At 43.2% G+C, this 14786-nt stretch overlaps 1 long non-coding RNA gene across 4 annotated transcripts in view; it reads left to right on the forward strand.

Annotated features, from left to right (window-relative positions):
- The first annotated feature begins 1538 nt into the window (after positions 1-1538).
- LOC141557002 (uncharacterized) overlaps positions 1539-14786 on the forward strand; it is a 177609-nt gene continuing 164361 nt past the window's right edge. For all 4 annotated transcript variants that reach the window (XR_012486680.1, XR_012486683.1, XR_012486681.1 and 1 more), the window contains exon 1: positions 1539-1623. This is a non-coding gene — a long non-coding RNA (uncharacterized LOC141557002). The remainder of the gene's footprint in view (positions 1624-14786) is intronic.

Genomic DNA, 14786 nt, shown 5'->3' on the forward strand with positions numbered 1-14786 from the left:
ATGAACAGACTCAGGATAAGTGAAGCAATTTACATTTTTTAATACATTCCTGCAGAAGTGAGTGTGAAAATTCCATATGAGTTATCAGAGCCAACTGTTATACCTTGTAATCCTGCCCTAACCAGGCTTCTCAGAGTTTCCATTGGAGGAGACCTTCCAAAAGATTCACATCATTCCACTCCCACTATATATATATATATGTGTTCCTTAAAGTGTTCCTCCTTGATCATACATCCCATGTTCAAAGATGGCCATTAATCTCTCAGGGTCTATTAATTAATATGCATGAGGTTTATTAAACATGCATTTTTACTAAAAACTTGTATATGGTCCTTGACTCTAGCTGATTTTAGCCAGCTTTCTGCCTGGGCCCCCTTATCAGAAACTTTGAGGTTTAGCAAGCTTTTTGACTCACAAGGTGATTGGTTGGAGATTTCTTAATAGGACGGTTCACCCCTCCTCCTTGTCCTTCTTTGCAGCTGTTTGTGGAAACATAACAATCAACATTTCTTATATCTTGTTTTCTTCATCTGTACATTGAGCTAGAGAAGAAAATGGCAAAACCATTCCAGTGTCCCAGAAAACTCCAAAAAGGCTCACAAAGTTTTGGACATTATTGAAAATGACTAAACAATAATCGAGAAGAATTGATTTAAGAAGAAATGGCCAGGACCAACTGAGGAAAAATCAATGTTTTCAAACAGGAGATCTTATTTGTCAAGAAGGAAGAGACTAGTAAGTGTCCTTTCCCCCCTCATTCTGACTTTCTTCCCCACGATCATAGAACACAACAAATTCCAGACTCCACGAAACCAGTATCTGGAAGAGACCACAGGACCCCACACCCTTTGCCTCTCCTATGCTTTGATTAACACTCATCCTTCTATATCCTCAATGTCTTATCTTAACACCGTACTTTGCCCGCTCCTTAGCGCAACAGGGATTTGATAAATATTTCTGAAATTCGATTGAATTTGTTGAATTGTGGGGCAGCGAGAACAGCTCCTCCATTAGCTTCATGGATCTGGCTGATGAGAATCCCGGTTAGTAGATCTAAGGAAACAGAAAGATCAACCAGAAAAGAACAACATAAAACTTCAACAACGGTAGGGCACCCAGAGTTTGCCCTAAAGGTGCCAACATTTTGAGGGTGCTGCCATATTTTGTATTTCTTCAGCAAGTGGAAACAGCCAAGCTCAATACCTAGGTAGCAAGGATAATTACTTAAAATCGGAAGTCATCTTAAGTCTCACTTCCTACCCAACCCAATGAAGACACGTCCTTATTCCTCATTAAGGTTTATCCCTTGCATGCAATTTTGATTTCATCTCCTTCACCCATATTCACCAGAATCCCCCAGTAGTGTGCTTGAAGTATTCTGGGCTGTGTATTCTCCTTATTCCAAGGATGATTACCTTAAAGTGTCTTCCTTCAAGTCACTGAGGTATCTCCCTTCACACAGAACAGATCATTTAGGGGTAACTTTCATGCTGTTTGTCCCAGACACCAGTTTTGTTTGTTATAACTTTGTCTCTTAGGTTCCTCGGAAAGGTCTGGAGCAAAGAAAATGACAAGGGACTTGGAATTACCACGCTGAAGGGAACTCAGAGTAACTGAGTGCAGGTACCTTGTCTTACTCTTTTTTTATTCCTTATTCATATCCAGCAGGTTCTGGACTAGAATTTATTGAAGAATTGATCTGGGTCTGCCAGCTGACTCCAGGCAGTTCAATGGCTAACCTTTCCCACATCTATTTGTTCATGGGGGTCTTCAGAAAAAGGGACAGATGCTCGGACCTCCTTTATGCTGATTCATCCTGGTGCTAAGAAGTTCTCTCAGGAATCCACTCAGCTTCTCTTTCTATTTTTCTTGAAGCTCGTTCCCTCTTCCTGTTTTGTCTCCTGCTGAGATGGATGCTCCTAGTTCTCTGTCCTTCCAGCTGAAAATTGATGGTCCTTTCTGGTTCCTCCATCCCTTCCCGCTCTCTCCCTCTGTCAACTTTATTCAACCTTTGGCCCGGCCTCTGAGCTCTTTAGGAAGGGGGAGCCCTTTCTGAGAAGGGCAGATTCATGCCCTCCTCCCAACCTCCTACTTAGCTGGCCCAGCCCCGGCCCCCTGGGTCAGAGCTTAGGAACAGACTGCGCCATTTGCCAAGCACGGAGTGGGAGGGAAGGAGGGGGAAGCTGCTAGGGGCCAAGCTAGGAGGCCAGGCCAGGGAAGCGGATCAAGTGCTGCAGTGACTGGGACTCGGGAGGGAGGCGGGGGCCACTTTCCCGAGAAGGGGTCAGGGCGAGAGACCCCCCTGGGGCTGGGGTGGGAGGAGGCCTGGATCTCCGTGATCAGGAAGGTGGTGGAGAGGTCAGGGGGAGGAGTTTGGAGCATCTCTCCCTCTACCAGAGGCAGGAAAGCCCAGCACTTAGAGGGGCGCAGTTTGGGGGAAATCACATGGAGGCTTCCCCCCTTTCCCGGACAAAACTTGTGAGACATCAGCACTCCTCGGTCCTTCCACTTCAGGAGCAGGGGACAGTCCTTCCTCCCGCGGTTGGGAAGGGTCAGTCAGAACTTAATAAATGGCTGCCAAAGGTCTGCCCTCTGTCCCTTGTGGGCCACCCAGTTCCTTCCTCCTGGAGTCCCCTCCCCAGGGGGTGAGGTGAGAGGACCTGGGCTGAGCTGGGAGCCGTGCTCCTATGTAGCGTGTCGCCCACTGCCCTCTACCTCCCGAGGATTTGGGGATAAAACGAGAGCCTGAGCTCCTCGGGTACCAGACTCTCCTCCCGTTGGGAGACGCCTGTCTAGTCGAGCCATTCCTCCGGTGCAGCTGCCCCCTGTGAGAGTGCTTACAGATGACTATTTACCTCGGGTGCCATACTTCCTAGCTATGGCTCTGTATAGGATGAGTGGAAAGAAGATTCTGGCCGGTATCTCACCTGGCTCTTGAGATGCTGGTCATATTTTTTAGTCAAAAAGCATTCCTATCAACTCTCTATTGACTTTAACACCAAATAGAGCTCTTGTGCACCCCAATGCCATCAGATACAAATTAGAGCTGGAGTTTCTAATGGTTTTCTTCTTTCCTCCTGAGGAAGAGGTTAAGGGAGAAATATGGCGGTTAGCCCCTCATGCTTCTCACAGCAAGGCTGCAACCCATGGAGAGTCAGGAGGGCTGGTGCCAGGAGCAGGTCCGAGCAGAAGGCTGGGAGGTGAGACCTTTAAATACGCAGAGGCAGAGCTAGCTGGATTAGCAGCCGGAGCTGAGATTTGGACTTGGGTTTCTCAACCCCACCCATCCCTGTCCTCTCCTGATTTCAACTTCTCTCGCCCCATCCTGACCTTTACAAATGAGATTTCTGTCTCTGCCCCTTGAAGAAGTCTGCACCAAAGGCCTGGGAGTGAGTCCCTGGGTCTGTATGTGGAGGGGATAAGATAGGAGGGGAAGCCGGAGATGCTGAAGTAGAGGAGACATTTTAAGCAGCCTTGGTGATAACCCCCTTAGGCTTTTAAGAAACGTTCCACACACCCTCAGTATTACTGGTCTGACTCTAGTGTCCCTCTCAGCCCCAAGCCTGCTCTTAGGTCCGCTTAGCAGGGAGGTGGCAGTCTGGGATTCCCAGTCTGTCTATCTTTCCTGGAATTCCAGCTCTTCTTGGCTCAGGCCACCGACAGATTCCCCTCGATCTGCGTTCCTAAGACGTCCTCAATGGCCCTGCGGTCGCGTCATTCTTGTCCTCCCCAAAGCCCAGGACCAGCTCGGCTTCTCGCCAGCCCTGGGAACTCAGCCTGCTTCATCTGATTATTATTTTTTTTAAGCTTAACTCCATGATTCAGCGAGATGTTCTCTCCCCCCTTTCCCTGGGCCCAGGCCTTGGGCTAGGGCTTCCCTACCCATGGAATGGATCTGGAGCTACTGATTTTTTTTTTTCCCCTTCAAATCCCCCATTTCCACTCTGTAGAGTCTTTTCTGGCTAATCTCCCCTTCTGGTATAGGGAAATGAAATGAGCCCTGCAGTGAAAACCAAGGCTGGCCCTGCATTATAACCCTTTCTTTGCCACTCTCGATGCAGACACACTGCTTTCTCCTTTCCCACCTAAAGTGTCCTCACCCGTTAAATGAGGAATATTAGGTCAGGTCTTTTCCAGTTCTAGCGTGCTAGCTTTCTAATCCCAGTTTATTTATTTTTTTCTATGAAAGTCCAGATTTAAAGCAGAGGTATCAGTGATTCTTAGTTTCTTCTCTGACTGAGACATCCCTCACTTTCCCAAGCCTTCCTTGACCCTACTTAGCCGTCAGTCAGTTTCCCGTGTCAGCGATGGGGACCGTGGTTCTCTGCTCTTCCCAGGCACAAAGTCCTCCCAGAGGCACTGACTAACCCAAGATGGATAAAAAGAGAAGAGGAAGCGTTTTGCGTGATGGTGGAACTGAGCCCCTAGGCCCCGGAGACATTAACAATCCCATTCTTGCCCTCCTCCTTGGACCAGCTTCTCTCTGCTTTCAGTGTTTACATTGACTCATTGATCTCACCTCCACGGACCACCTTTTCTATAGAATCAGTTCCTATACTCTGTTAGGTGGGGAAGTAGGTTAGGGGGGGGGGAGAAGGGAGGGGCCTAGGAATTTCAGCTCCAATTTAGGCTCCTCCCTCACCCACTGTGGCAATACTACTTAGAAACCTTACTAGGGATTTACTCTCAGTTCCAGAGAAGGTCACACCCCATATTTTATTCTTTTAAATGCCTCCTTATTTCCAAGGCACCCTTCCCACCCTGCCCATATGGATTTAAAAGGCCTCCCCCTCCCTGGGGCCATATGGGAACTTTGCCACCAGAGGGAGCCCCAAGTTCCCAGGAACATGATTAAAATCAAATTGCACTGACTAGAGTTAATTACAGGATTGTGTCTGAAGACCGAATTGGACTTCTTGCTTGGGTCCCAGGGTTTTCCTTGGTCTAGGATGTCGAATGTAGCGTAAGGAAGTAGGGTGGAAACGGGGTTGGATTGGGAGTTAGAGTAGGATGAGGACTGAGGCTAGAAGATGGGGTTGTCTCCCTGCAACTGGAATTGTAGGCAGGGCTCAGAGAACCTGCCTCAGCCCAAAGAGCCCTTACGAGGGATGACAAGTATAAGGACAAATATTTCGAATTATAGCAAGTCAGAGCCGGGAGGGACCTGGGCAGTTTACCGGTCCAAGCCTCCCACCTGAAGGCGAGCAATGAAGACCATGTCCCAGGAGTGATGGGCCTAAGCTTATATAAATAGAAAACAAGTACTTCTCTCCAAGTCATTCCATCTCAGAGTCAACTCTTTTTCCTCGCTTCCCTTCTCCTTCATCGAGCTTAACGGTACTGTTTTAATACGGGGAGGCTGAAGCCCATAGAAGAAGTCACTTGTCCATCCAGGTTACACAGACCAGAACATAGTACACCTGGGCGGTGGTTCTTGTCTGTTGTGTCCCAGGCCTTTAAAAAATCTCCCTACCCAAGTGATCTTGGAGAACAGAGACATGATGTACCCGATGCGCTACCAGGCAGCCATCATATTGGACACAATGCTGAAGTCTGGGTTTCAGGCCTGATTCTGCTGTCGAGAGGATGAATGGTGGAGCCAGGCCTGGGGTCGGGATTCGGACGTTACGGAGAGGGGAGAGCACTGAAGTCCCTCTGCCTCTCAATGCGGCCATTGACTTTTGACCTCAGTTAATTTATGCCTTAAGGCGTTCCAAGAGGAAACACCAGTCTTGTCCAGAGATCTTAGAAAAACAAACTGTGATATAGAAGAAAAAGATTGAAATGGAGGTGGATATCGCACACGGTAATCAATCACTCACTGGACTGGAAATGAGGTGGACTCCACCACTGGGTGGCCTGGGGCCATGACTCTCCATGGCCTTTGGTTTCCTTCTTTATAAAATGAGAAGATTTCTAAGGTTCCTTCTAGTTCTCAAGAATCGGTGATTCTGTGGTGCCGATTTGTGGATTAGGCTGAATTTCTGATCCCTTTCAACTCTGGTATTCTTTTGTTTCCAGCTATCTATCAGAAACGGGGGTTGAGAGGTGGAAGGAATCTCCATGGGAAGAGAGGAGGAAGCAGCACCAGGGACTTTCTAACATACTCTTCTGACTTAGAATCACCCCATGTGAATCTCCTCCGGTCCTAGTCCCTTTTCCTGTCAGGGCTTTGCTTGGTGATCTTCCTTGCCTCACCCCTTTCCCAAGCATAAGGACTTCTTGATTATTTATGGCTAAGTATGGAGTTAATTCAATCCTGGTGTTACTAGTGAAGTAATTCTTTTACCTTGGGGGCAGGACGGCCACATGGATGACACTAAAAACTCAAGTCTCCTTGTCCTCCTAGTCCCATGTTGTTTGAATAGAGTCTATTTTGCAGGAAACCTTCCCTCATTGAAGTTCATTGTAGTATCAGCTAGCCTACCTCTCATCACATCAAAGCAAAATCACTAATCTTGAGGAAAAGTACTGTTTTTTGAGTACAAATATTTAGCACTGGTCTTAGAATAAGAAAAGATAGCTAAACCAATGAAGTCACTGATCTGGTTGCTATAAATGTAATCTTATATCCCCTTCAGTAGAATGTAGGCTCCTTGAGGGCTGGGACTGTTTTACTTTGTCTTTCATTGGAATTGCTGATGATTTTGGAGGCAGTAGGAAAATACTGGAGTCAGGAGTTATGGCACTTTGATTCCAGATTCAGTTTTATTACTCACTAACCAGTTTTATAACCTTGTCCAAAATCATTCAATTTCTCCAAAACTTTCATATTTTTGAAGTGAAGGGCTTGGGCGTGGAAGAGGTGACATCTAAGGACTCTTCCAGCAACTAAGTTAATAATTCTATTGTAAATCTAACCATAAATCTATGAAGAAACCCATGTTTTAAAGCCAGTCTCTGTCTTCTCAACCACTAGAAACACCCTTTCTTCTCCCTTTCATGGAACCCATTATTGTGATAATTTACATTTATGTGGCACCTTTGTTTTGGACTATACAAAACAGCTCTGAAGCAGGACAAGTATCTAACCATTTTCATTTTATGGATGTGAAAACTGAAGTTCAAAGAAGTAAAACTTAAGCTTAAAGTCATACAGAAACTAAGGGCTAAAACTGGGATTTGACCTTAGATTTCTTGTCCTTTCAAGTCCTTTGCTTTATTGGCTATCCCGATTGAAGCTTTTCCTTTGTTCTTTTCCCACATCACCCAACCCTGCTCCTGGAGATGGGTGTTAATAATTCCCACATCACTTAAAGCTCTTCACAGTCTGGCTCCAGTAGCCTTTTTCCAGGATGATTATACATCACTCCCCCTCAGACTCCAAATTTCAGCCAAATGGCCTTATTCACTGTTCCCCTGAACACAACTTGAACTTTCTGTTCCCCATCTCCTGCTCTGTAGCTTGCATAAGCTATCCCCAATGCCTGGAATGTTCTCCCTCTTAGACCCTGACTCCTAGAATTCTAACCGCTCTTCAAGACTCAGTTGGAGTGTCATCTTGTACAGAAACCTTTCCTGATTTCCCCAGTTGTACTGCTCACGTTGTTTTGTATTACTGATCTGTGGACATCAGATGACATAGTGGATAGAGAGCTGGTTGAGGATCCTCATCGTGACCTCTATTCATTCTCCACTTGTGACACATACTACTTGCATAACCCTGGGTAAATTTGCTTTATCTCTGTAAGTTATAGAGAAGGTGCCGGCCAACATCAGGAGAGGGAATTTTCTCATCTGGGAGTTCTCAGTTCTAATGATATCACTTGTCCAGTCCCTCTCTCCTTAACTATATACCAGTTGTATCTCCTATAGTAGAATGTCATCTTCTTGAGGGCAGGTTCTATTTCACTTTTGTCTTTGAATTCCTGTGACCAACGCAGTGCTTGAAATATTAAATAGGAGCTTAATAACCTGTGGCCATGATAACACTTCTGGAGAGACCCTCAAAGTCTTCTCTTCATTAGACTGTGATTTAGGACTCCTCGGGGATTTCCTTCCAGGAAGGTCAACCAGACCAATTTCACTCAGGGGAATCTTCAGAAATCAAGGATTCAGAGATTGCTTCTTGGAAAAGGCCCACCTTGGGTAACATGGGTGATAAAAGCGGTTGGTCCTGAAATGCCAGTAGGATAGAGCCTTGTAGAGCACATGTAGGATGGACGAATCCTTAGGGAAGATGCTTTCTTGTATCCATGATTTTTGGGGTATCTTGGGGAGAACTGTTTGATCACAGACTCAGGACCTCAACATTCTGCAATGACTTCTTCCCATTTGGGACTGCTTTGGGGGAGCACAATATCTCTTCTCTCTCCCTTCTTTTGCTTATCCCCTCTCTATCTCCATGGTCTCCATGTCGTTGCAGCTCTTCTCCCCCCAAATAAAATAAAATCTGCCTAGCACTACAGCTCTCTCCCCCTCATATATCTTCTCTTTCCCCCCTCACCCTCCTCCAGACTTAAAGCTAATAAAAGTCACTCCTAGCACACTTTGACTTTTAGAATTATCTTTTCCATCCTCAGCCTTTTTAGAATTTCTTGGCTTAATGCTTCTTTCACAAAATGCTTTATTATATTTTTCCATCTGTTCTAGTCCCCATATTTGCTGAAATTTTGCCTGTTGAACACAACACCCTCCAATGAGTGTATTCACTTTATTATTATTATTTTTTTTAAAGTATGCATTAGGTTCTTTTGTCGTTCCCAGGCAGGGAACCGTGAGCTTCAGGCTCCTTTGGGCCCAATCACTTTGCCAGCTGATTTCCCCCAGCCAGAGGCCCTAGGAGTGTTGGGGACATATCAGAGCCTTCTTCTAACACCTGAGGGGTAAATCTTGGGAGATGAAACCCAATCTGCAGGGAGGAGCTGCAGGCTTATTCAGTGGTTGCCCCTAGTCCCTTGGGAATCACCAGAGATGAATGTTCCTGCAGCAGCTCCAGCACTAACCTCTGGCTCTTACCTCCTGGGATTAGGTCTTCGGTTGAAGGGGTTGGGGAGTGGGGGTGTGTGTGGGGCTGTTCCTCCATAGTTCCTTATTTCCCAGCCCCCTCTCCCTGAGTTCCTGTTCCCAGAGGTTTACCCCCGATGTGGGCTGGGTCAGCGTTAGGCTCCAGACGGGCTATGGAAAATCGGCTCTCCTCCCTCTCTCCCCATTTCCTGAACATCTCTTTTCCTTGGCTGGGGAGCCTGTTTGCTCTCTCACTGTTCCCGCTCCCCACCTTTTCTCCCTTTGACATTCTGCACTGAGTCTTCACATGTTTCCTTTAGAGACTCATAACACTCCCTGCCGGGGAGCCCAGCCCCTTAGCTCCTGGTTACTCAGCTTCCTGCTCCACAGCAGCCCTGCCTATTTCCCCTCTCAGGGGCCTGCACCCCCTCCCCACCACCCTAGGCCCAGGGAAGGAGTTGAGCATCAGGGAAGGAGCCCCTCTGGCCAGGGGAGAAAAGTGGGCACGGAGGAGAAAAGGAGAATGGATTTTCCCCAGATGCGGTACTTTGGGAACAAAGAGGATAGGATGGATGAAAAAAGCAGTGGATTCAGTCACACCCCCTGCTCCCAGGAGAGAAATTCCAGGTTCCTGCTGCCTCACTGTTTTTGGCCTCCAGGTGACACCTGACCTCTCTCCAGAGCAATGGCTCACACAGGGCAGGGAGCCTAGCAGGAAGATGGCAGGATGTGGACACACACATGGCCTTCATCGAGATGTCAAGATAATGGACCTAAGGACGGCGTATGGTGGAATGGAACAGGAACCTTTGGGGTAGCAGAATGCTACTTTTCTTCTGCTTCAAGATCTTTCATCCTGTCCCCTGATTTGTACCACTATCACCCTGAAACTTTAGTACTTTGCCTTGGGTCATGGTCTCAAAAATACAATTTACTCCTTTTTGCTTGCACCTGATTCCTTCTCATCATAGTACATGTTCTTAGATGATATTTGTATGTAATGTATGTGCATTATATACAAAATATACTACATATACAATATACATACATACATATATATATATAATATAACTAAAACACAATCTGTGTTGGCTCTCTGGGTAAAAGGGAATGAGAACAACATATTCAAAAATACTAGTGTTTGTTTAAATGAGAGATTTTTAACTTGGGATCCATAAACTTAAAAAAAAAAGTTTTAATAACTGTTTTCCATTATAATTGATTGCCTTTGTAATCCTATGAATTTTATTTTTATACTTTTAAAACTTTGTTCTGGAGACTCCCTAGATTTTACCAGACTAGAGAAATCTATGACACACAAAAATATGAAAGATATTTTTAGGCTCTAACTTAGAGTCAGAGTAGGCCTCCTGATACGAGCAACCAAACGCGATTTTGTCATCTCTCTAGTTCATGTCCTTACCCAGGGAAATTCTGGAAATATGTATCTGGCCCATTTTGCTTCCCAGAAGGGACCCACAGTGTTTCTCTGCAAACAATCAGGCTAATGACAATTAAATAGAGCTAAGAACGTGTCTATTTAATAAGAAAACAGAAACAACTCATACCCAAGTCAGTAGTCCATCAAGGAAAACTTTTTCAAGCCCTTTACTCTCCAAGGTCCTCTTGTTGCTGAATGTTTCCATCTTGTCCCTCAGCAGCCATTGCTTGGAGATCCCTATGATGGCACTTTTCATCTATGCTCCTTCTTCTTTCCCACCTCATCCCTTTCTCCTGGCAGCTGGAATGGTCCCTCTCAGGTAGGGGGTCTGCTGTTCCTGGAAGGAAGGATTTCTTTAATTCCTCTTTGTGCACACTGTTATACTTACTACCTTTCTATAGCTAAGTAACTTTCTGGCTATGTATTCTCTAGCAGATTTCTTTTCTTTACATGTTTGCGTTTTAATAGAATGTAAGTTCTTTGAGACCAGGACATGTCTTGCTTTTGTACTTTACATAGTCTCTGGCACATAGAAGGCACTTAATAAACCCTTGTTGCTTGAATGATTGTTTGATTATTTTCTAACTTTATTGATGCACTTTTTTGGAAACAGCCAACATAGTAAATACCCAAATGAGAGCCCTTCTACAAAGTACATTCAATTCTTCTATAAAACTTTCCTTAAAAATGTAAATTTGTCCCCAGAAGATTGATTTATTAGGGAACAATTTGAGCACAATGCTACAAAATTTGAATTTCCTCATGCTTGATTGCACCTAGAAGAAAGTCAGAATGAAGAAAACTGCACCCAACTGAAATAAGCCATGTAGAAAAACACAAAATGCACATCCAAACACACCTTGAATATTCACCAGCTACCTCAGTTCTCCATGTGTACTATCCTACAAGGTTGTGTTTTGCTATTGTTTTACATTTGTGACTATATATGTATGTTATTGTTGAATCGTTTTTCAGTTGTGAATGACTCTTCATGACCCATTTGAGGTTTTCTTGGCAGAGATACTAGAATGGTTGGTTTCTTAATTGACAGATAAGGAAACTGAGGCAAACAGGGTTAAATGACTTACTCAGGGTTACACAACTGGTGTTTGAAGTCTAATTTGAACTCAGGTCTTTGTGTCTCTGGACTCAAATGCTCTATATACTTTATCAGCTAGTTGTGTGTATATACATTTCTTTCTTGCTAACTTTTTCCTTCCTTCCTTCCTTCCTTCCTTCCTTCCTTCCTTCCTTCCTTCCTTCCTTCCTTCCTTCCTTCCTTCCTTCCTTCCTTCCTTCCTTCCTTCCTTCCTTCCTTCCTTCCTTCCTTCCTTCCTTCCTTCCTTCCTTCCTTCCTTCCTTCCTTCCTTCCTTCCTTCCTTCTTTCCTTCCACACACACCCACCCTCACCTCACCTCACTTCATATCCTGTTTATTGTTTGTCTTTTGGCATAGTAGGGCTGATCTGAACCATACCCATCTTCTGCCATGGTCTCTGCTGGCCCCCCAATTCCTTTCTGGAAGTTGCTGCCTAGGGAGGTTGATCTTTTAATATCAACTTTGCCAGTTTGGGCTGTAAGAACTGGGGTGCAGACTGATCAGCCATCCAAGGCCAGGATGCTTGCTACTATTTATTGTAATATTTATGTGTTTCTTAATCATTTAACATATGTAAAACATGCTCCATTTTTATTATATTTCTATCTTTTATTGGTGAAGTTTTTGAGTGTCCTAGTCCTATTTTCTGCATAAGTCCTATAGTTTTTATTGCAGGATTTTGCTTAGAGTCATGATTTTTAGGAATACATTATGTCCATCATGGCACAATTGATTGTTTATTTCCCTATCCTATTAGTTTATTGATTAGTAAAATTGATTATTGATTGATTGATTTTTAAAACCCCCAGTTCTCAGCTCTTAAATTCAACAATCTCTTCCTAAAAATTTAATGTCCATTGTTCATGTCTATCACCTCGACTTAGGACATTAATTTTATTTGTCTGAGGAGACTGATTTGCTTGTGGAGGAGATGGCAAGAAAGGTGAGGTGGGCTGTCAAAGAAGTCATCTTGAATGTAGCCGTGGCAGGAAAGGAAGCCTATTTATCATTTTACAACTTTCTATTTTAGTTAATTATTCTTGCTAACTAGGTGCAAAGCTCAGTTGTGGCTGTGTTATAGAAGGAATACAAATGTTCACAGTGTTCTATACAATTTTGTGTCCTTTGGAAAAGTCCTAGTCCCAGCTGTTCAAACTTGCTCTCCAGGGTGTCCAAACATTTGTCCTAGCTACTGCCTCATGATTTTAGATTCTTATTTTCTTGCTTTCTTTTTCCTGTAACTTAGTCAAGGCAGAATCACTTTCTGGCCTTGAAGGCACCATCAACATCTTCTAATTGCAGATTCTATGTTTTATGGGGGGGGCAGCAGTGTACCTGGGAAGCTGGGTGGTATAGTAGATAAAATATTGAGCCTGGGGTCAGGAAGACCCATCTTCCTGAATTCTAATCTAACCTCAGACACTTCCTAGCTGTGGGACCTTGTTTGCCTCAGTTTTCTCATCTGTAAAATGTATTGGAGAAGGAAATGACAAACTACTCCATTTTCTCTGCTAGGAAAGTCCTAAATTGGATCATGAAGAATTGAACACAACTGAAAAATGACTGAACAAGAGTAGCATACCTTATTTATCCATTTCCTTATCCAACAATCTCTTCTTTCTATAAGTAGCTAAGAATCAAGCAACACAATTGCTCAGAGATACAGCACAATTTCTGAACTAATGCCCATGTAATTATTTATAGGAGATCCCTTCATTTAAAGCTTTGTTAATCACATTTTATGTATAATAATAATAATAATAATAATAATTTTAAAAAATCCTTATGATTGAATTTACATGCCTCTTGCAGATTAGGTCATGTATTGTCATGAAAAATGCTCTGAATTATTATTGATTAGAGAAATGCAATTTAGAACAATTCTGAGGTACTACTTCATACCTATCAGACTGACTAACATGATAAAAAAAGAAAATGACAAGTACTGGAGGAGATGTGGTAAAATTGGGACACTAATGCACTATTGGTGGAGTTGTGAACTACTTAACTTAAATCATTCTGGAGAACAATTTGTTAATATTCCTACAGGGCTAAAAAAGTGTGCATTCCCTTTGACCCCCCCCCCAATACTTTTACTAGGTGTCTTCTTGTGGGCTGATTTTGCTCGAATGTTTTTCTTTGTCACAAGGGTGGGTTCAATGAGGGTTTAAGGGGAAATGACTTTGATAGAAAAACAGAACTTTAAAAATGACAGGTTATAAATAGTCAAAGTGTATGAGCAGATGCTTTTCAAAGAAAGAAATCTAAGCTATAAACAACCATGTGAAAAAGGACCCTAAATGACTAATAATTAGAGAAATACAAATTAAAACAATCCCTAGGCTCTATCTCACACCTATAAGACTGGCAAAGATGACAAAAGAAAAAACAGCAAATGTTGGATAGTGCATTGTTAGTGGAGCTGTTAATTAGTTCAGCCATTCTAGAAAGCAATTTGGAACTAAGCCCAGAAAGTTAACCAGACTGTTAATAACCCTTTGATCAGTTAGGCCTCTATTGGGCCTTAACCACAAAGAAATCAAAGAATAGGAAAAAAAAAGATCTCTATGTACAAAAATATTTATAGTTTCTCTTTCTAGTCAAAAATAGGAACTAAAGGGGTGTCCGCCCATTGGGATAAACAAATTGTGGTATATGCATGTAATGGAATATTAAATTGTGCCTTAAGAAATAATGAAATGGACAATTGAAGGAGAAATTGGGAAGACTTTTATAAACTGTTGCTGAATGAAATGAGCACAATTAGGAAAACAATTTACAGTATACCATTAGACACAGTTAATGTGGGGATTTGCTTTCCTACAATTTGTAACTTTGCATTGGTGAATTTGTTTTGCTTAATGAGAGCATAGTGGGAGGATAGACTAATTAAATATTTTACTAGAAAAATAAAAATAATAAACAAGTTTTTTGAAGGCACAACTGACAGTTGGATAATAATGGAAAAAGAGTGATAGGAAGATAAGAAAGTATATGTTATATTTTAGTAAGATTTGTATCCAGGATGGTTAAAATGAAATGATTCACATATTTTAAGCAAAATAAAATCTGAAACATTATGTAAAAGTGAGCTGCTAGATTTTGCTGATTAAAAAGGGGTCTGCTTCAGTTATCTGGACAATTTATTTGTGTGAAATGGCTTCTTTCCTAGTGATTCTGGGTACATGAAATGCCATTCTAGCTCAATTTATAGCTGGCACAAAGCTTATTGTATTTCCTTGGGGGTGCACTCCAAGGACATTAGACCTTCAGAGGATATACGAAAACTCCCTCTTTTTTC

This window comes from Sminthopsis crassicaudata, chromosome 2 (assembly GCF_048593235.1).
Source record: "Sminthopsis crassicaudata isolate SCR6 chromosome 2, ASM4859323v1, whole genome shotgun sequence".
NCBI classification, from domain to species: Eukaryota; Metazoa; Chordata; class Mammalia; order Dasyuromorphia; family Dasyuridae; genus Sminthopsis; species Sminthopsis crassicaudata.